General features: G+C 34.6%; 1 protein-coding gene across 2 annotated transcripts in view; it reads left to right on the plus strand.

Moving 5' to 3' along the window:
- The window catches only part of LOC108693778, a 206720-nt gene that overhangs the window by 78509 nt on the left and 104057 nt on the right, over positions 1-24154 (plus strand). For both annotated transcript variants that reach the window (XM_018202914.1, XM_018202915.1), the window contains exon 3: positions 17687-17776. The gene's annotated coding sequence lies outside the window, so the exon portion shown is untranslated. The remainder of the gene's footprint in view (positions 1-17686; positions 17777-24154) is intronic.

A 24154-nucleotide genomic window follows, 5' to 3' on the forward strand; every position in this document is an offset into this window, starting at 1 on the left:
TTTTGTATGTGTGCGTATTCATTTTTACGAGAGATTATGAATGAATAATTGCGTATTTTTACAATAAAAGGCAACATGAAATCAGAAAAAGGCAAATAAAGCACATTTTTCAATTGACTTGTGTAAGTTATAAATCGGCTATCAGAGGCAGCAGATCCTGGATTCAGATCCAAGAAAGAGGAGATTCGTGGAGATGTGGGCAAGCGGAATGCGGAGTGGGAGCTCCGTTTAACACAACGAACTATGCTATGCATTAATGCATAGCGCATGCTCCCGGGCCCGCCGACAGAAACGATTTCCGTATGGCTGCCTGTACCAATTAGCATGTACGACAATTAAGCACAAAACGCGATATGGAGAACTTATGGGAGATAGAATTAACGTTTCGCTCCATTTTAATGTCAAATTTTATTTCGTTCGCATTGCGTATGAGAGAGAGAGTTTGAGCAGTTATTTAATTCTTATTGATTTAATCATCGTATTTAAAAATATTTAGTTCTCATAGAATATTAAAAGAATTTTAAGAATGAAATCAATCAGGAATGAGATAGATTATACTTAAAATGAATTAAAATATTTTATTAGCATTGTACTTTATGTGTTTTACAATCTTTTGTTTGCGCATATATTTCTTGTATCGATGTTAATTGATTTCTTACTTTATTTATGTATATCTCTCGTGTTGTCCCGCGGAAGGAAATTTCTCTATTTTGATAGCTTGTTAAGAAGTTTCCGAAAATGTTGTAAAATAAAACAAGCGAAAAGTTCGTGTTTCAAAAGAAACATAACACGATTGTGTGAGGTAAATGATTATATCGCAGTTCCACAAGTAGTTTGTTTAAGCGAGTGATTATCACGAACCTTTAGACGATTAACCCGTGAAAAAAGATCGCGATTACATGACCATAAATGAGAAACGCTTGTGCTGTAAAATTGCCTGTTTGCTTGCTGCTCAGTTAATTCTTAACGGTAATATTTATTAAATACGATTTATGCAACATGTTTGAACGTCGAGGAAGTTTTGAGTTCATGATTAGTCGAGAATTATGAAAAATACAACGCCGCCGAGAATGCAGCGAGAACCGAGTATTGAATCGATCGAAAAACACATTTTAAAACTTCCTGTCAATCTTTTCACTTGTCTAAAGCTCTTTTGACTGAGAGTTTATAAGATATCGCAGTTTCTTATCGATATTTTGATCTATCGCCCGCGTTTTCACATAATGTACGTTCGATTAGTTCGCATTTGGAAAGAAAGAAGTTCGTAATTCGTCAGAAATACGTCGTAGACCCAGAATATCGGATCCATCAAGCATCTTTGTTTATGGTGATTTTCTTGCAAGGCGGTTCCATTAACGATTACCTGAATGACGACGATGATGATGATGATGATAATGACGATGACGACTATGACGGCGATGATAACGACGACGACGACAACGACGACGACGAAGACGAAGACGACGACGACGACGACGAGCAGTAAGTAAGTTTCTGACGGGAAATCGATGTCTAAGCGCCATCGTGCTCGGCGGCGGCTGCTATGGTAGATTGTGTAAGCTGGTTACAACATGCGCTGCACGTAATAACGTCGGTGGGCAGGGTCGTTTTACCCGTTAGGTACTTTTAAGCGCGATTTCTAGGGTCTGCAAAAGAGTTTGTAATCTGTACGACAATTTTCCTATTTTCACGAGTTTCCCATTTTTACGAGCAGAACATGCAAAGGCATATTTTGTTACAAACGTATAATATATATTATATATTTCGTAAATTATCAATCAAGTAATTATCTATTTTTTCCATTTGTAAAAAAATTTTCCATCTGTAAAAATTAATTCTAAAAGAAACATTAATTCTAGAGAAATTCTGCTGAGTGCTGGATAAAATCACTTATAATAAAACACTTACTATTATTATTGTTGTTATAAAATGGATTAACTTCAGAAATTTCTAATTTTTAAAATAGTTTATACTTGTAATTAAAATAGAGAATTAGGAGGACGTTTATAGCAGGAATTTGTGAAATCCGGGTCAAATCCCGACTGAGATACTTTTTACAATAAGTTATTTATAAGTTTATTTATAGGTTTATAGAATTCTAGTATCTGTATTATTATTAAATCGATGAACAATTAATTATGAGATTATTATTCCGTGATTGTTTTTGAAGACGGACAAACTGAATTGATGCACGGCCTATAAAACTGACAATTGTATTTGTTCGCATAAAAATATTATCTAGTATTTACTTAAGCACCGTCACTAAGACTCGCTTTGACCGAAAATGACATCTTTTCTCTTATTTGTGTATTTAAACATTTCTCGGTTTATTTCATTTAATAAAATACTTGATGTTTAATAATTGCACTTGTTATCATGTGGAAAAAACGCAATTTTTTACTCTGTGTATAAATTTTTTTATATTAAAATATACGTAAAAAAATGATTAGAAATTTTATTATAGAAAATTCTAAATAAATAAAACGATATTTTGTTAATGTTAATAAAGTAAAAAAATTAGATATTTTTTAATGATACATATTTATTTAGCGTAGGAGATGAAGGTATTTTAAGATTATAAATCAATATTTAAGATTTGTGAAGGAAACGATTCTGGGTTTAGCTGTATTTTGCTTCAAAAGAAAAGTGCATTCAAGAGGAGAAAAGGACCACCTCTCTTTCTCTTCTCAACTCTTCATTTTCTTCCTTCCTTCCCTTTTTGATCGCAGTTTTTATTAGTGCGATGTGCGGAGCAAACAATTTATCGCCGGCCGTGTTGAAAACGTGAAAACCGGCACGGCGAGATTTACGCCGTATTTATGCATTACGACATAACTCTTCCGCGTTACGGACTGACGATGAAATAACGTCGGGATGGGATTCGAAGGTGTTGTTCCATGCAGCGAAACGAAAAATGTTAGAGAATTCGCGAGGCGAGCAACGTTCATAAATAACGTTATGAAGAATAATCGACCGAAATATCGACGCAGTATCGGTTATCACAGTAAACAAGGAATAAAACAAGACCGACGAGTGAAATAGATTAAAAAATAACATGCATAAAAGAAGAGAAAAAGAAAAAAATAGAGCTAAAATAACATAGTCGGCGAAATAGAAATACTGATCCGCCGCACAGTAAATTAATAATTCTTCAATACTGTAAATCGCAATATACGTTACGAAGTCACCGTTACCGCATATCTATGCAACGCTCAATGTCTCGTTTCCCTGTATATCGTGCACCTCTGTATATACGAGCAACACACGTGCATGAATACTCGGAGAAACACGTGGAACGTGTGGAACTCGGTGAGATCATATTTTCCAAACGTGGCGCGGTGCAGTATATACCGGCTGGAGGACCGGACGGCGCGGGCGGTGGAAGTGCACCGACAAATTATTAACGTGCCCATCGGGGCTCCGACTACGTAAATTCTCCCGCGCGGGCCTCGCATACGCTCGAGAGCGATTTAAATAGACTGCGAATTTGCTGGATCGCGACGAGAAGGACCCGCTGCCGGAAGACCCGCTGCGTCTCTTTTCTCTTTTCTCAGCGAGAGGCGCTGCTGGAATCATGTATGCGCTACGGCATGAAAATCATAGTGAATTGTTATCGCTGGCGTGACGGATATTCTGGAAATAGATAATCGGTATCGTTTTAGACTCATTTGATCGATTATCAGATAACGGAAGGAGAAGATTACATCGCTATATTTTATGCCTTTGTTTATTTTAAATATAAATGTTTCTTGCTTTTTGCATGCATAATATTAATGTGTCACGAAGATCGCTTATAAAGTTGAATTCCGTAGCTGTCGTTCTTCAAAAGTTTGCAATTGTGAGCTTTTAATTTAATATTAGGAACTGTTTCCATTAACGTTCGGTAAAGTAAGCTGAAATTTAATCAATCTCTCTTCCTTTCCTTGAAACAGAATTAAGTAGAAACAGAAAATTGATTAAATTTTCACAGTAAGCTCCAAGTAGATATTTGTGGAAACAGCTCTGTCGCAAAAATACATTTCGCACGCATACTCTTGTCTACTTTAATCTATTTTTAACTAAATTTAAATCTTCTTGCGACTCTGCTTTATTCATCTTTACATTCATAACGTTTCTGATCATTCAACAGATGTTAATTAAATAACAACGCGACAGGTTTTTATTATTACCTATTTGCGTTACTTTAGTAAATAATGTGCAGCGGAACACGTGAAGGTATTTTGGAAAATTTCTAGCTTTGGAATATACACGCGCTTCGACCGAATCCGCGAAGACCATTACAATATTACATCATCATGTTACGCTCGCGGTTTACGAGCTTGAAGCGCGTAATATAGCCCGGCGGCGTGCCATAGCGAGTACGATGAAATAGCATGCTTTTAGCGAAGGGAGAATAACAAATAAGCCATAATAAAACAGCAGGATGCATCGGCTCAATGCGATCCTTCCTCTTCCCAGTTACTTACAACTCGGACTCTACTGGGAAGGGTTAACGCGTCTCTCGTTTGATTGCCTTTTCCATGGAAAACCATGTTTGTACATAATACAACATCAGTATATTTCTTTACAGGTACAAATGCGTGTGTATTGCGGTACACTTGATGTTTTCCCTTTGACTTTATCTTTATAGTCGTAAATCGATAGAGATCGTTAAACGTAATTGCACAAATATATATAGATATATGTGTGTGTGTGTGTGTGTGTGTGTGTGTGTGTGTGTGTGTGTGTGTGTGTGTGTGTGTGTATGTGTATATAGTGCATTTGCAACGGTTGTACAACGCTTCAATGGCCGCCTGTAACAGATCCGACACAGGGAGCTTTGTGCAAGATTTCGGACTTTATCGCAAGGGCACAAAGGAAACATCATGCGGAGGATTAACCGCACGGCATCCTCGTGAACTGGCTTTTGCGGTCGATCAACATCGCGGAAACTTAGCGATCATCTCTTTACGTGGCCTGTGAATTGTCGAGCACACCGCTATCGATCGATGCGAGGGTAGATATATAAGTAAGAGACCAAGAAGAAATGCTTCCGCGAGGAAGCGCCGCTGCATAAAGAAGCGGCGAGCGAGACTCCGAGGATGGGAAATGGGGGGTGGGGGGATGGTCGAGGAGGGAGACGGCGGAAAATTGCGAAGCCATAGCAATAAACTGTACCCAGGCTCTCTCGCTGGCGTTTGCTATCCCATGCCTTGGCATTCTGGCTATCCTGAAAGGTCTCTACGACGGTATTCTTCCAACTACGACGTTAGGAATAATTTGTACGCCCATTTTCCTGCCTTTTTTTATCATCACTTGTGTTGCTCTTTAACAAATTTAACTAATTTTCACAGAAGATTGACGAAAACTTGATATTTTCTAAAACCATCCAATTTAGTTGTAATGTAGTAATTTTACGTGGAAAGAATGATTTTGCTGAAGTAAAATTTAGCGATAAGATCTGAAAATAATTTTGTTTGAACCGTTAAAATGATTACGTCGAAATCTCAAGCATGATGAGCAATGTTGTAAAAAGTTTTGACAGTCTAGGAATTAATTCGACCGTCTTACTAAAATATCTTGATAGTCTAATAAAATTATTTTTAAATATTTGTATATCTAGCTAAACTTTTAGATGTTTCAGCAAAACCGTCTTTTCCGTACTGTTTTATTTTGTTTACATTGATGATTTTGCGCTAATTTCATTATTTATCCATTCGATAACATTATACGCACGCCGACGGTATATAAAGAAATTGGCATATCTATCAATTACAATGCGGGTTTGAGATAGGAATTTCTTATCAATCTGCAGCAGTCCAATATCTTTGACTTAGCGCATTCTCGAAATCGTCGATTCAATTTCGCGCGTATTCCCCGTACGTGGTATATCGTCTCGGTCGCGCCGAGCGAGTCCTTAAATTGAAAGTATCGATCCGATCGGTATCACCCGAGTGGCAGCTTGACTTCGCGCTTGTACGCGAGAGGCGTATTTTCGAAAAGTATTGGAAGCGGATTACGAAAGTGAATTGTTTTTCGCGCGGCAATAAATTTAACGGTAGGTGGCAGAAGTTCATGGGCAGGTGCAAAACGAGTAATATTTCGTTTTTCGCGAGTATTTCGTTTACCTGTTGGAGACAATATAAGGCGGCGCCTTAGACTTTGCATCAGACTTAGTGTGCGTGCCTTGTCGTGTACACATTGTTGCCGTAAGCTGATTGCGAGATCGATAACAGTGAGAACTCGAGGCGCGTGCACGCCTCTCCTTAACTGCTCGCTAGCACCTATGAATTATTTACCGCCGTCGTTATCGTAATCGTACGCTCGATTCGACTCGATCCACTATTCGGATTCGACGCACGGACGATCCTTACCCTTCGCCGAAATCGATCTCGTCGCTACGTGCTCCTGCGACTAATTTGTTCGCGAACGTATCCGTCGCTCAAAGCGTTAGATAAAGAGAGAAAGAGAAAGAGGAGAGATGAGGGCGAGCGAGCGAGGCTAGCCAAGGCCATCTCGCGCGGATAAAAGCCGGGCGTAGTTTATTTATAGCTATCCTCATGATAGGAATAACTGCACGGCGTTTACAATAACGTGTCCGTAATTTACGATACGTATGAATTTTCTCATTGTTTCACATACATGCGAATTAAAAATTAGTCACTATCTCTTCCTATACAATATTAAGTATGCCGATCTTTTCCGATTAAATTTAAAATGAGTGTCAAGTGTGAATTTAATTTTATCGCTATTTCTACTATTTCTACGCGAAATATTTAATACAAATATCATTTCCTCTATGTACACGAAGATTTTATTGAAATTTCAAAAAATTTAGTTAGATCTGAAAATAATTTTGTTGGATCAAAATTTTTAGGTAGGACACTCAAATTGATTGTTACATTGTTAGAATTTTTTTGTAAATTTTTTGACATTCTAGCAGTCAGTTTGAGTGTCTTACTTAAAAATTTTGATGATTTAACAAAATTATTATCAGATCTGTATCTGGCTAAATTTTTGGATACTTTAGCAAAATCGTTTTCTCCGTGAAACAATTTTATAGCTGTATATTAGGAAAACCGCAGCAGTAATTAACTCACTGCAATTAGCACTATTTTTCACGTTTACGCTGGCGACGTCGACACGAAGCGTGATGAATTGTTAGACTTTCCACTTGACATGGTCGAACGATAGTATCTCACGAAGGGGGACGATAAAAACGAAGGCAATCGAGACTGCTAATGGGAAGATTAATTCGATCTTCTAGTTGCACTTTTTATCTTTCTTTCTCTTTATTTTTCTTCTTTTGCTTCCTTTTGATTTTACCGTTTTTCTTTCCATAGAAGAATGTTCCTGGAAGAGGAACGGTAAAAATTTTAACTTGGTCGGCTTAACGGTCGAAAAGTTACGTTTAATTCAGAAAATCGTATCTTTTTGCCATACTCAGCGTTTTGATGCAGAACCTTCGACACGTTTAGAAAATTAAAAATTAAGTTTGTCAGATTTTTAATTTGCGGTAGCTAGTTATCATGTATAATAAGCTATCGTGGAATTTAATTATCATTATTTTCGTCTTATTAGTATCAAATTGGATCCATAATACTCCTCCGCTCGTGTTACTTCTGCTTATAATGTACGCGAAGTTAACGCAATAATTAATAGTATGTTACGCCACATGCGCGCGTAAAGTAACAATTAATTACATCACGTTGCCGCCTGTGCGCATAATATAGTGTCGATATATTACAAACAATCGCTAATTGCCAACAACTGAACTTTACTGTTCTCGTCGTTATCAAACATTGCTTACATTATTTTTAGCTTGTGTTTTACGAATGCAAGTATTGAGAAAAGTATTGAATTATCTACATATACATTGTTAAATTTATGTAAAAAATTATATTATAATTTATATGAGTTATTTGTTATCATTTCTATAGATCGCCACTGCTTTCACATTCAATATGTCGTTAATTTAACTAAAACAATGGAGTTAAATAATAATAATTTAACTCAAGAAAATATATTAAATTTGATTCAAATTTACTATTTATTAAGTGCATACATATGAATGTTGTTTACTTTAAAAAATTAATCAGAAGTGGATTGATTTACATTTTGACACACATGGAAGTTAAAAATAATAAAATATGTTATTTAATTGAAGGGATTGGATTACTATTGCTCCCCTTTGATACATGTGTGATATTTCCGTTAAATCTTAGACGCAATTGCTGATCGAAATGTAGCACATAGGGCAGCGCAACTGTGAACACATAGAAAGTAAAACAATCTGTCAGATAAGTTGTAGCAACACCGAGTGAATCGGATTTTAAATGAAAAACTGACTCACGTACTCGCTTGCACTTGCTTCCATTTAGTCTACTAATCCTACTTTCCACCAGAAAGAGTTTCGTTCTTATCACCCATCATTATACCTCTTCCAAGTTCATGACTTGTTGACTTCTCGTTCTTCTCCTCATTTAATTCAAGGTTTTTGCAATACACCAGATTATCTTTTACATGATCTTTCAAATTCTTGTTGTTAGTTTACCAAACATTATGTGATAATTTTTATGTACAGGACACAAATACATGAATCTTTTATCCTGCGGGCAAAGAATACTTTTGACGTGGTTTTTTTATTGGCTACTACCTCCCCAACCGCTTCGATCGACCCTCCTTTATTAGTTCGACGTAAAGTATATACGTTGTTACGCTATCGATTTTGTCGGCTTTCTACCACAGTGATTGTTGGAATTGAGGCGAAATCTGTGTCCCTCTTATGGGCATAAACGAGCCGTATAATGATGCTTAAACTCATAGATACCTACGAGTGACCAAACGCTGCAGAAGGCATGTCTATTTTATGAGGAGAATATTTTTCGTATGAATGTGTGAAAACGCACACGATTTCTTTATCGTTTTATTAATATTATATTATAATATCTTTTGAGGTTTTACTGATTTCTGATTGAATGACAGATCGAAATTCAGGCCGGAAGATAAAATTCGTAAGACTGCGCAGCGAATACTTGTGAGAGAGAAAAGAATTGTCGATCAGTTAAAAAATATATCGACTTCTATGTTAAATATAAATATATTTTTGCCATGTATTTCTCTTTTAGAACTTATTTTTATGAAATCAGATTGATGAAATTATTCAATTGTAATTTGCTAATTTTAGATTATAATATTCGCGTATGATTAAGACAAAGAGAAAGAAAATCAGGATATTATCAGTTTAAAACAAGTATAAGATACTTGAATATTAACATGTTTTTTTTAATTTTTTAATAATTTTGATTTTATAAAAACGCAAATAATAATAATGGGAAGACATTATTAATTATATCACAATTATAATAAATAATTCTTTTAATATTTTTTATATATGTAATAACTGAAAATGATAATACTTTGTCTTTTAAGAAATGGTTGTGAAATGTTTTTATAGATACTTCTATCATGTATCGCTTTATCTCAAGAATACTCAATATTTACATCCGGTTAATATATATTTTTCCGGTTGAATTTATTCCTAGCCGCGCGCGCGCGCGCGCACTTTTCAATAGAAGAGCGTCACAATTCTTGAATATTAACGGTTTTTTTTCAATCATTTTGTATTATATGAATCAAAATTATGCAGCAGAAAATCAGATAAATATAGAGGTTATAATAATGTCATTCACGATTTTTATGTGACATGAATTATTTATTTGTTATTAATAATAGTTATATTTGTTTCGATGCTTTAAAATCTTTACATTGACAGACGAGATGAAGTATGTTTTAATTATACATTGCAAATATAGATATGGATAAATTTCGAAAATTTGAAGAGATGTTCGAAGATTAAAGAACGAGAATCGTGATTTTAATCTTATCCGAACATTTTGGCGTTTATTCTCATTTACTTTGACGTGCCTTTAAACGATCTCGCAAGTTCTGGCATTTGTCCAAAAACGACATCGCCATTCTCAGAACAGAAGTTTTTACCGAAAGAGAAGAGATTTCGCTCGTTTGCGATTGCCGCCGAGTGTAAGGAGAATCATCGACACGTATAGCGGCAGCGGACGGGGCTTTTCGACGCTTTACGGTAACGAGTGGCTCGCGTACGAAAGCCCTAATTAGCGTTCCCGGCAGGCAGGTACCTAACTGTAGATTTAAAGGCGTATACCAGCGTCGATCTCGCCGGTGGGTAATGAACTCCGTTCTTCGAGGAACGAGAAGAGAGGATGGAGGAGAGGAGAGGGAAGAAGAGGAGGAGACGCGGCCGGGAGAGAAAGCCGTGTAGGCGAATGCCTGGTAGAACGGCGTTGGAAGGATACACTGCCGGAAGCGGATCTTGCGATAGAGTTAACGGTATCAAGAAGACGTTTGCTGACTGTCGTCGCGTGACCAATTTAACTGGCGAGTGGCTCTTCCTACCGCGATGACCCATCGCTGTTCTTCGTAGTGTCAGCAAGATTCTGATCTTTGGAATCGTTTTCATCTATTTCTTTACAACACCATTCAGACAATAATGTAATTAACGCCACGTAAGATGAACGTTATTTTGGATCCAAGTTAGATGCTCATGTACGAACAAGTTCCAGCAAGTATTTGAATACGTAATTGGCATATAGAGGGGTCATGGTTCGATTTCGTCTATGTCTTTGATTTCGATGATTCGCCCGGTAGCTATTTCTCTAACTTTGGAAACTTGCCGACAAAGTTTTACCCGCGTCAACTTCTCGACGAAACGGATCGGCAAACGATATACATGAATACACAACGCACACACGTTTCGTCTATATGTATATACTAAAAGTACAAGGAGAGACGTATAATTTAATGCAAGGACAAACATTTGCTTTTCCGTAGCCAATCTCGACTCCGATTCCTGCTGCCGCAGCAAAATTCTCACCATTAATGCAGTTTTCGTTACAAATCCGTCTCGCTCTCATTCCCGCGAACAATGCCTTGCTTCTATTAAGATGACATTCGTTCGTGAATAGAAACGAGTTGATCTGTTGCTACAATTGTTCTAATTCGGGTTTCGTCATTAAATTAATTGCCAATGGAACATCATTCACAGGCGCTAAATGTATCGAAACAAGTCTCTGTATGCTTTTATTTATTATCACTTTTATATTATATATAAATATAAATTAATGAAACGAGCTAATCATAAGTAAATAATTTTGTTGAATTGCTATAGTAGATACTAACTAGTTACGTGCACTTTTAGCATCATTAAGATATAGCAATAATTTTCAACATCATTGATAAATAAGTGATCATTAATTATATTAACGGCTTAGGAAACTGATGAGCAGTTACTTTTAAAGAATTTACGAGAGGCTCTCTTGTTTAAACGACCAACCGGATTTCTGGCGTGTCCCACTAATTGTAAAAGCATTTACGCATTCGATCGACACACTCGTGTCATAATTCTTCACGAAACGATAATCTATTGGCGCGCGCGCTCGTCAGAAGAAATTCATGTTATGTTTGAATAGAAAAGACAGAGTATCTCGATCGTGCGAGAAACCTGTCGCACCTGCCACCGAGGTCAGGGACGATCTTCAATCGAGATAAACCCGAGAAGGCAGGCAAGCAAGCAAACTGGTTGGTTCGCTACTGTAATTTCCAGCACGATCAACGAGAAGGTCAGCGTACTTGTGAAAACCGGCGATTTTCCGCAGTGCAAATATTAAGTTTTTTATTCGTCAAATTTTGATCACGCACGTATAATTAAGCTAACGTACGATTAATAATAATTTCGTAAGATTTTTAACGAATTTTAGTTGCATGGTTAATTTAAACTCTACTAAAGATACATTTTGTATTTAAATAAATAGATGCCGGTCATTTAAATACTTGGACTTAACTGCCTCGATTAAAGCGACTATACTCGACTATTTGTATTCTCAATGAAGTAGACCATTCCCGGTCGTGAATAACTGTGAATGCTATCGCGAAGAACTTGTTGCTAGAAGTTCTTACGAAGGGGGATGTAGATATTCAAGAATCGTATGTATGTAGATCGCGCAACTTGGCTCCGGGAGAACTTTAATAAATCCTCGGGCGCGTTCGGTGTAAATTTACTTTGGCTAAATTTACGCGGTGCGGAAAGCAGGTTCGCACGACAAAGGGCAATTATTAATCGATAGTGGCTACAAATTTGCGCGCGGTTACCTGGATTCGCGCGGAAGCGAGATGCGCGACATGCCTTTGACACGTGGCGAGTTTACGTTCTCCTTTGACCCATATATAACCCTTCGTTCGATTAATGCCACGGCTCTTAATTACGCCGTTTAATCAGCGTAATTAATCGTGGCAGTCCCTTTGCTCCTATTTGTTCGTGCGCGATGTTAATACGCCGTTCCGACGAATGATTACTGCAAACGCTGCGAAGTATCGGATCCCAATTTATGAGCCCACCATGTGTTACTGGCAATTATGCGAAGTTAGTCATTGTAATCGATGCACGAATATCTATTAAATGACAAAAACTAATACTCTAAATTATAGCATTTCAAATTTGATGTTTTAATTAAACGCTGTTCATTGTTAAATTTAATTTATTACGAATAAATAGTTTATGCCATTTAAGTAATATTTGACTTGTGTTCTATGATAAAAAGTTTTATACTCTCACATTTTTTCGGATATTTAAATTTTTAATGGTAATTTTATCCATACAAATTTCATGTATCGTATTTTTGCTAAAACGTCGTTTTATTGTAAAGCATATTACGTGTAACATTATTATTTTTAATATTATGAGGTGTCAAGCTATTATTACTGTACAGGAAATCCATTATGATAACGTAATCAAGTTATACAGGAAAGAAGCCCTGTGAATGAAAGAGATCCGTTGCATTTGCAGGAAAGTCGAATTATTCTCGTAGATAATAAATTATTACAGCGACGGCACCTGAATAGGATCGAAAGATGAGTCGACTCGAAGTTAACAACTCGTTCGCAATAGAGAAAGTAATCGGGCGTATTATTCGATTAAAAGTAATTGCTTCCTGGCGACCAGAAGGGTCAGTAGAAAGTTAAGGTGAGTGGAAATGAGTCAGTGAGCGTACTTTTAATTCAAAATGCGATTTACTTCTTGGGTTTGATAACAGGTTGTCCTGGAATGTTTCTTTAGCGAATTAAAAGAAACGATTTTTAGTTAGCAGAGTTGTTTGAACGATGTGTTTTGTTGTAACTTCTTATTAAATTTCTTTTTCAATTTAAACGTTTATAGTCTTTATAGTTCTTCCTAATTGTTTTTAATTAGTAATAGACTTTGAAATCAACCTTGTGAGAAGTTTGATATATAGGACAAAGGCGTATAACATGGTTGATTTAAACTCATTCTACAAATTGCGGAACAATAGAATAAGATTTACGTGCAGTGAAATTCTATCAATATTTTTATGACTATAACTCTTTACTATACTTTACGTATAACTTATGGACATATTTTGCTGGTCTTATCTAATAATTTCATTGAAATATTGAGATATAATTTTACGTTTCTATTTTTTATTAAAACCTGAAACACAATTGAAAAGCACAGATAAAAACAAAGAATTTCAACTTATCAAAAATCGTATACATTTCTGATAGATTAAAATCTGTTAAAATTCTGTTAATTAAAATCTTCTACTACCTATTTTTAATTGTATTTTTAATTAGGCTAATTAATACGTAAGAATACTATGATTTTCACTGAAAGAGATAAAAGTAGTGTGTCTATATGTAAAATCTCTCTTAAATAGTTATTATATTATTTTATTAACGTTTTTTTTCTCTCTCTCTATATTTACTTTATTTTACATACAGGAAATATTACATAATTTGAATTGAATAAATTTAATGGCGCATGTCGGTCGACTATCACACATAAATCGATTGTTACATAATTCTTGAATTAATCTTACATCTGTGAGACTAAAATGGATGTGGGTGTGTTATTGTCGTTTCGCACGCGTACACGTGTTGCGCTCGACTCGCGAGAATCTCGCGAGATGAATGCAGTCTGCCGCGATCTCGTGTGCAACAGTTACTGCACTCTGTCTCTTCGCCGTTCGCTTTCACTTTCTCCTTCGCGTACCATCTCGCAATAACGTCTCACGGGCGATTGTCTTGCGAGAGAGAAAGAGATCGAACTCTAGCTTCGAGTTACAGGAGAGCAATGCCACATCGGAGTGCCACGCCTATACGCGTATTGATAATTTAATAATAGACCAAGGTCTATTACTGCGCACCCTATGATGATTATTACGAGTCGGATACGAGTGATTGACGGATCGATTCGTATGTTAGGTGTTACGAATGTTACATTCGACAATGTGTTATTATTTAATAGCGATTTGTTTCTCGCGGTGGTTTTGTATTTGTCGAAAAAACGCAGCAACCTACAATTCACATAACGACTATTAATATTATTACATCTAGTGCAATTGTTACATCTCTTGTATCACTCGTAAGTTGTAAATTTAAATTCAGAATTTTTATTAGTTTCTCGCATTTGGGATGTTTGTATTGAAACAGACATTGATACTTACGATTAGACTTTTACATTCCAAAGAGAAAAGTTTTAACTTTAAGCATTAATGATCTTGAGTTGGAAACAAGTTCATTTGGTTTAGAATTTCGTTATCATTTTACAATTGGTAGAAAATTAAAATCTGTAAAGTAGCATTGATCTGATCGCTTGCCGAATGATTGTGTATATAAAAATCATTTTAGGATGTCACTGAACTTTCTCCTTTTTTTCTTCCTCTTCTTTGTTTATTTTCCTTCTCCCGCTGTTCCTCTCCATTTCTTTTTCTCTATATTCGAATAAAAGTCGAAGAAAGAGACAGAGAGGGTGAGATAGAGCAAGAGGAATAGAGCTTGTAACGAAATTACTTGTTCTGAAACCAGGAGAAACCGGTTCTCTGCAGAGTCGCGACTGGCTCGTTTACTTCGGTTTTCACTCTGGGGTATGAGCACACTAACGCAGACACCAAGATGCTCGTGTGAAGGATTAGAAACGGGTATACCACACCGCACACAGTTTTCCGACTCTTGGAGGCAGCGACCTTGTCGCGCGCGTCTCGCGAAAGAAAGAAGACTCTTGTGCCTTTCAGTCCAAACAAAGAGCACTACGGTTCGAAAGGTTTTTCTAGTCTTTAATTTACCCAACGGTTTTTTATATCTCTGTTCTACATGTACTTTCGACTACATTTTTGGTACATTTGTGAGAAGCAAATAAATCAAATCTTTATGAGTACATAAATAATACTGTTCGGAAAAAAAAAAAAATCTAAACGAGACTAGTCATTTCTTATAGTTTTTTGGATGCTGTATTTGGATGAATACGAATTTGGTTTCCAAATTGTTCCATCACGTTACAATTTTGAGAAATTGACAGTTGAAGTTATAAAAAGGGCTTTTTTTTTAGGTATTTTATAACTGTGTAATATGTGACGTGTTGGAAAAATTTTATTGCAATCAAAATGAAGTATGTTTTTAGGACTTTTTAGTCATCAAAGAGAATTTTAGTCAACACATCACATATTGTAGTTATAATAATACAAAATATCTGAAAATAGCTCTTTTTTGCAACTTCAAATTATGATATGATGGGACAATTTAGAAATTGGATTTGTATTCAGCTTCCAAAAAAAACTACAGGAAATGACTTGTCTCGTTCCAGTGTTTGAGAAAAGCTATTCTGTCAGTATAATCACGAATGTCATTTATGGGTATTGAGATAACGAATTCCACAATTAGTTTAGTATTTCGGTAGTCTGAAACTTCTGTCTCTTTGTATATATGTATCCAACTGTGATAATATTATAATTATATATGAAGCTAATTGATAAATTATGCCATATACAATTGTGAATTTAAGACAGTTATTTTCCGATAACCTATTATTTTTTGTCTCTATTGTAAACATCTATCGCGACAGCAAGAAACTCAGTCTCAGACTGCGATTAGTAAACTGCGTCTATCCTTTTGTTCGAGCTGCGGGGTACACATTACAATTCATTATAATGAAGATAGTCTGCGAAGTAGACTGCCTTGAGGATAATGAGCCGATTATATACGGATCGTACGCGCGGTGAGACTGTCTTTATCGTAATGAATTTGTCGGGAACGAAGACGAAGAGCGAGCGAGTGAGTGAGTGAACACAAGCGAACAGCGAATGATTCGTTCCTTTCCGGATGCTGTTGGATGTTACTAGCTGGTGGTACCGGCGTGTCATGTATAAGCGCGAGTGGAATTCGAGAGTAAGAAGCCGAGAGAGACCGGAATGTCTGGAACGACTGCGACGACACGACTTACCGTTATGTATTTCCGCGAAAGAACGAAAATCACCGTTTCATTTCTTAAACCTTTCTCTTGTAAAAAGAAAAAAGAGATAACGATGATTTTTTTATTTTCGTTATGTTGTTAGATTAGCTCATTAATTAATTGGAAAATGTATTTTATATATATATATATAATAAAAATTGATATATGAATTTTATATAACGGTCAATTTTTATTTTTTTCATCGATATCATTACATGTTGGAAATCCAGTTGGTCGCAAACAAAATATTTATATTTTTGAACGTGAAAACTTTTTTTCTCTTCTTAAACTGCTTTGTTTTGACGTACTATACATATGTTTTTTAACGCGTTAAAAGGCTTGTTTCTCCACATTCGTTGTCGCAACGAACTTTTCGATATTGGTTGCGGAAAAATACGTGGTACGAAAAAATAAATGCGAACTCGCGGATTGTCGACGCTAAATGCATTCGTCCGCTCAATTCTCGCGAAGTGCAGTTGCAACTCTTCGCGTTAAATTTTTTCGCGTCGTTCGTCGACGCATTCTCGCTTCATGAATATTCCGGTGTTCATTACAGTGATGCCGTGCCATTGTTGCTTACTGGAACAGCCGTTGCTCGTTCATGTCCGAGTCACGAAATTTGGAAACCTCAACACGAAACGGAACCTTTTGAATCGAAATATAATAATTTTGATATGCTACGATAGCTTAAATCAAATGAGAGATCGGATTGTTCTCAAACATATGTAATTGAACTGTTTTATTCGAATAATATTGTATTAACATAATTATTCATTAATGGATCGAGAATCACATTTCGCTGTTTAATGAAATTATATCCGGTAACAATATTTGGATTGCTCGTGGCACCAACTAAATATGTTAAATTGTAGTTGTAGTTTTAGTAAATTAAAGATGAAAATACTCTAAACCTAACATAATCATCAGTATGAAGGATTATCATTACTCGAACATGTGAGAACGCGATCGTTTGCGTGTCTTTAAACCGGGATTAACCTTTCGCGAAGTTTTGATGGATCACCTGGCATTACAAATTGCCGCTTAATCCATCAACCAAGTTCAGCAGTTGCGGCAATTATTTTATACACTTCGATTCTCGTTCGTGCACTTCAACTATGTCCGGAATTGCGTGCGCATATACGCACGACACCTGACATATATATTCATTTAACACTGCGTAGTTGACTTTCCGATTCAGATCGATGAATTAAAGTTTCGAAAAATATGTCACGGAAGAGAGAGAGAGAGAGAGAGAGAGAGAGAGAGAGAGAGAGAGAGAGAGAATGATTTTTTTAAATTTAAATTTCCTATTAGATTCGTCTTTTTGTTTAAAAAAAATATATCTTCAACGAAACTTCTTTTTTTCGTTTCTAGGTTTTAAATTCATCCCTGTGGGCATCACATGTTATGATATAATACTAGCCTGTACAACGATCGTTCGACGTATGGCACTGCAATGAGCAAGTAAGTACGAATTTTTTTTTTAGACTGCATAACTCCAAGTTTTCCTTTCAATCGTCGGAGAATTTGCTCTTTAATATTCGTGTAATTCTCATTTTATTTTACATTTACGTCGTCGATTAATCTTACTCAGCGAGAGACTTGTAATTGATCATCGGAGCGTCGAATAACGATTAATAAGCATACAATCATGCTCAACGAGACGCCAATGAGTAGAGTGTTTTTTCTTTCCTTTTTTTTCTTGCAACGACAACCGTTTCTACGGTTGCAATTACGATTGCGATCGTAAATCAGCCCCTCGATACGCCGTTGGAAGGTTTACTCTCGGTCGCCTCGTACGACATAAACGTTAAACGAGCGAATGCTCGTAGTCTATTGCGGTAGTCTATTGTCATCGTATATATACCTGACTATGCGATATAGTTACCCGTATGGTTACAGCCGGGCGTTATCATTGTTGATGCGCGTAATTGCCTTTACGGTTGCACGCACGATCCACGAGACTTTGCAGAGTCGGTCTCACAGGACATCGCGTGCTCGAAGATAGATTAAAAAGAATCATTTATATAAGCGTGAAAGTAATTTTGTGATAACAAGAATATAGAACTCAGCTGTGTAATAGACTAAAAATAACACTAATAATAGACTAAAAATAACACTACTTATTTAGTAGTTAAAAAGCTGGTCGTTAGATACGCGACAGTAATTAAATACGGTTCAAGAAGTCGTGGAATATCGTTCGTTCAAGGCCTTCTACATGCCTTGCATCCGGACGACATTATTATTAACGAAGAGAAGCAGTATGAAGGCAAAACGGAGAAGAAGCCTTTGTTAACTCAAGCGTCGCGTTATCACTGGGATCGTCGTTGCGACGAGTTACGACGTAACGGCGTTTTAAAGCTCCTCTTCCGCTCTTCTTCCTTTCCACTTTGCTCTTTTTTTCTTGTCTTTCGCAGTACATTGTCTAGTGCATCTGCATCCACACGATGCGCTTGTCTCTAATCGTTAGTAAGAAGGACTGAATACTGAAGAATTTTAATGACAATTGTAAGTCAATTATATACTCTTTATAATCATATAACTCTATATTTTTGTTGCTTACATATATTGATTACCATTGATTGTTGGGAACATCAAACATCGGCATATAATAGAAATTTTTATCAATTTTCGATAGAATTAATATTATTTATATATCGGTATTATTACTATTATTATATTATTGAATACTAATAACATCAAATCAATTTATAAGATATTCAATTTCTAATAAATACGTTTTTTTTTTGCGTACAAAAAATTAATACACAAATTAATAATGTAATTATATTAATTGTAAAATTTCGAATGTATACATTTATTTCTCTAGTAATATTTTTTGTGAAATTATATATACATTAAAGGAACTACAAATATTGATTCTATATCGATTTAGCAACATTTAGTCAATATAATAATAATATTAGTATAAATATCGAAGCATTATAATGTAACAAAAGAAATTATATTATAATATAAATATCACGATGTGTATAATATAATATTTAATTAAAAAAAATATATATTTTGAAATATTATACTATATACTTTGTGTAATATATTATAGTATGATTTATAGTAGGAGAAAGTCAGATAATATTGGACTGATATGAGAAGGATTGTTTAAAATATTAAACGGCAACATCTATTAAGCCATTAATAAGTCCACTTATATGTGAGTCCACTGATATGCTCTCCATATTCAGAATAGAGATAGTATTGTTTATGAGTTATTGTGTATTTTGTTGTGTAGTAGCTGTTTACGACAGCATGGAATTAATTTTACTAACCAGTCACATTAATAAACATAATTGGAATATCGTTTTTAGTTTATCAATATGAACAATATTGTTATTGATCTTCTTGAGGTTAGGAAGGTTAGAAGGTTTTATCCTTTTTATTTTAAAGTCGCTCGTTTCACGTTGTTTTTTCATTGCGCGTCATTCGAGTGATATTGGATAATGAGGTGGCGAATGGTATCGGACAATTTAAATAAGGATAAAAATATAAGGTTAATAAAGAACAAAAATGCGAATGCCGTAAAAAAAACATTTAAAAAAAATCAATAAACAAGCTGGAGAAAGATTAATTATGTCATTTACGAAGAAAATTTTAATGAAGACTGAATTAAATGCAATATGTATGAAGGTTGGGCTTATAAAGATTGTACCAATTTTGAAGGGACTGATCTTTTTTATAAATATGTGTTGTAATGTTTGCATGTTCAAAATAAAAAATAATTTATAATGTAAAATTTCTTTTCAATATCACTTTCAAAATTTACAAAAAAATGTAAAATAAAATTAAAAAACAACAACAATTTGACTAGTTTAATTTTTAGAAAAATACGATTAAAAGAATGTTTTAGTATAAAAATATTGTTTCATATCATGTATATATCTACATTTAATTTTTGCTGTCCAACAAAATGAAGTCTCGAAAAAACTTAAAATATCTGATATCACTTGATCTTCCTATTTTAAAATAACAGCGATATACATAAGGTGTTTGGAAATATAAATCTTTCACACAGAGGCAGAATGGATTAAATTGAGAAGAAAAGTCTTCTACTATTTTGCAATTTCTGCAATAGTTACTAAGATATTAATTGCTAAAAATTGCTGAAAATTGGTATTCAATAATTTTTTACTCAAATATTATCAACTTTATAGAAAACTTGCAAGAGACGAAAATTGTTTATTTTCTTTTCATAGAACTCTAAGAATTTTTTCAGAATTTTTTAATTTTTTAATTTTTTATTTTTTAATATTTTCTCATATTAAAAATGAGAAAAAAATGAGAAAATGCAAATGTTAAAAAGTTAATAAAAATTCTGAAAAAAATCGTAGAATTCTATGAGAAGAAAATAAACAATTTTCGTCTTTTGCAGTTTTTATGATCGATTTTGCTTGTCTTATCTTAATTCTTGATATTAAGTGTAATAACACTTATTATTATTAATATTATTATATGTTTTATTTTTAATAAAAGATTAAAGAGAAAGTGTACGTTCTTACAAATATTTATTACGAATGTTTTATGCAACATACAATATAGAATGATTCGTACCTTGCAATTTTCTGAGTTATCTCTACCGCGGAGAATCTTGTTGAGTTTACCTCGTTCTTTTAGATTCCTCTGAAAATCTGGTGTTTCTTTAGGAAATTCAATACCTCAAGAGGAGAAATGCTTGTATAAAGTCCATTTACGTGAGCGTTTCTTCAGACAGAGAAAGGGTGAGACAGGACGCGCGCGCGCGATATGGTTCCGCTATAAATCATTCTTCATCACTACCGGAAGTCTAAGCTTCTGACGAGAACGTATACAACAATCGTAGACAGCACGATAGTTTTGGGTAGGAGGGGTTAATCCATCACCGGATCGAAAATAGTAGGATCTGGTGATATGCATCGCGAAATGGTGGAGGGATGAAGGGCGTTTCGTGGAATTGAATGCAACGAAAGGGCGCGCGTCGACCAACAGAAATTGAAACGTCGCGCGGAAATTGAACAGTGGCATAGGTGAACGCGAAACCTTTCCTCGGCACGGCCGTGCATTGCGATTTGGTCGGCGAGTCCCGATGCGGAAATGGAAGCGTCGTCGCTTGTAAACCGAAACCCTTATAAATCAGTCCGATACTTTTTGTGACAACGCGGTTCGAGACCGCACTGTTGAAAGACCGTATATAGGATCTTGCGATTGTCGTGTTTTTCGTCACGTATATATCGTTGTGAAAAGATTTTTTTTTTTAATACCTTGTATATATGGATATTTCGAAACCATTGGATTTTCTTTGACAAGATTTCCTATCGATATGAAATCGATTTGTTCTTAATTAAAATTTTCTTATAACGAGGAGGTATTCATATATTTTGAATAACGGTCATTAATCCTCAACTCAATCATGAAGACTACTAAATTTTAAAGTGAACTGTTTAAAATACAGAATGTAAATAAACTTCTTTACGGCAATTGATAGACAAAGGTTAAAGTTTTTTCAACTGCAATTTAGAACTTTATCTAGCAATCATACTGAGTGTACAATTATCTAAAAGTTTTCACTTCGGATCTAAGGACCCATTACTGCATAGTGAAGGATAAATTATGAATAAGAATGAATCATAATTATGATATAAGAGGAAATTCTGGACAGATGAAAATGAGTCAAAATTTTTCAAAAAAAAATCTTGGAATTATATTCATATTTTCTTGAATATTTATGTTAAACAAAATTTAACGCTTAAATTTATTCTACATATGAAGATTTTTATATAATGAGATTTATATAATGAGATGAAATATTTGTTACTGCATTGAGGTAATTTCATGCTATTTTGTGATCGAATAAGTCTGGAAATTGGAAATCCAATTATGTGGCAAGACGTCTTATCGGTAGCGAATCGTACAATATAAATCGAATACAGTTCCACAAATGGATCTTGTGTCTCCGTCATGTCACTTGCCCCATTCTTGCTTCATGCAGTTTTAGCCCGGGGACATCGCCTTATGTTACATTGAATTTACCTCGATATGTGCAGTTGTGTGGCGCGTACTACCGAGAAGTACACGTGTGTATTTATACGAATACTTATCACCGCAAGATTACGTATCTAATCTCTATCGAAAGTGTATATATCATTCCTGAATGTTCGTGTATCTTCGCGTGTAAGAAAACTTGTCATAGTTACATCATTGTGGCGAACTTGACACGTTGTGAATACCGCGTAAATTTTGATTAATTCTGTAGAGTTTAATTAATAATGATACAATATCAAATTTAATTAAAAAAACATGTATAACGATTATCTTATTTAGCATGGAATATTACATAGAATATTGCACAGAATATAACTGGCGCAATACTTTTATAAGTTTTCTGAAAAATTTTCTGAAATTTGAAAATATTTTCTGATAGTTATTAATGCCAGAATTTAGAGATGATAAGCAGTTTTTCAATTGAACATAACGTCTAAATAAAGAAAATGATGATTCAGAATTATTTGCAGCATTTGCAAATTTGATAATGTAAATGATTAAAGATAAATAATGACTTACATAATATTAAATTAATTGATAAAAATATAATAATATATTTTTTTTATGTTTTTAACCAACAAATAATCACGATAAATATATGAAATTACAATTAACACGTAATATAAATAAATTATTATTTAATAACTCTAAATACATATGATGTATTTAACTGAAGAAAGATTATAAATTCTAAGAAGGTCTGAAAATACTGAGAATAATAAATCTTAACATATATATATATATATATATAGTGTTTTAGCTTTTGCTTATATAAGCTAATTTATAAAAATGTTACATGTTATTGAATTACAAAAAGAGAAAAAAACAGCAATACATATTGATAATGAGGTAAAAAAATACTGAAATTTTTCATATAACTCAATTTTTCATACAACTCTTAAATCAATTTTATCATATAGAAAAAATTAGTCTATTTTTTTTTCTATTTGTAATTATAATTTCACAAGTACGGTATTTTATTGTACATGAGTTGGAAATAGATCAGAGTGTCATAGCATAGTTCGCCAGTTGCAATGATTATTTAATGTGCCAAGATTCGATCAGTACGTCCGCAATCGATTCTCCAATGAGTTCTCGGTAGAATGGATACCAATTAAGAGGCAGCATTTCCCGGGAAGCGCACGGATCTTCCCGCTTATCCTTCCCGGTTCTCACAGTTTCTCTCTTCCTCCTCCATTCCTTCCTGTGCACATCGCCAGCAGCCGCCGCTTTCGAGGCAAGTTATGCAGCGAAGGGAAGAACTCGTTTGAATTTAATGCTGGTCATTATTGTGCGCAAAAGGACGACTCATCATCATTTCGATTCTTGTCTCTTCTTCGGCAGTCAACGACAAATTCTCGGTAACGGTTTGTAACAATAAGACTTCGTATCTGGATCTTGTATTCATCGCACTTTGAGAAAACGTAGCTTCGAGATAATTTCCATTTCGAAGTGGTAACAGTTGTATCTCGCGTAATTTATATGATTTTCTGATGATGAATTATATCTAAAAGATGTAACTGTATAGTTACATAAAAATAAAAAACAGCTTTTCAGTTTTAAAGAATTTTTATTATTCATATAATCAGAATTAAAAAAAAATTTTTGAAAACCACTAACTTTCAGTGGTGGACTAATTAAAGTATTTGTATTCCAAACGTGATCTCTCGACGTTATTACTCGACTTCCATTTTGTAACCAAAAATTTTTAAAAATCGTGACAAAAAGTCAGTTTAAAGTCAGTTTAAAAGTCCTGAAGAATCACCTTCGAATTTTCAGATATCTACAATATACTATATATATATA

This window comes from Atta colombica, unplaced genomic scaffold (genome assembly GCF_001594045.1).
Source record: "Atta colombica isolate Treedump-2 unplaced genomic scaffold, Acol1.0 scaffold97, whole genome shotgun sequence".
Taxonomy (NCBI): Eukaryota; Metazoa; Arthropoda; class Insecta; order Hymenoptera; family Formicidae; genus Atta; species Atta colombica.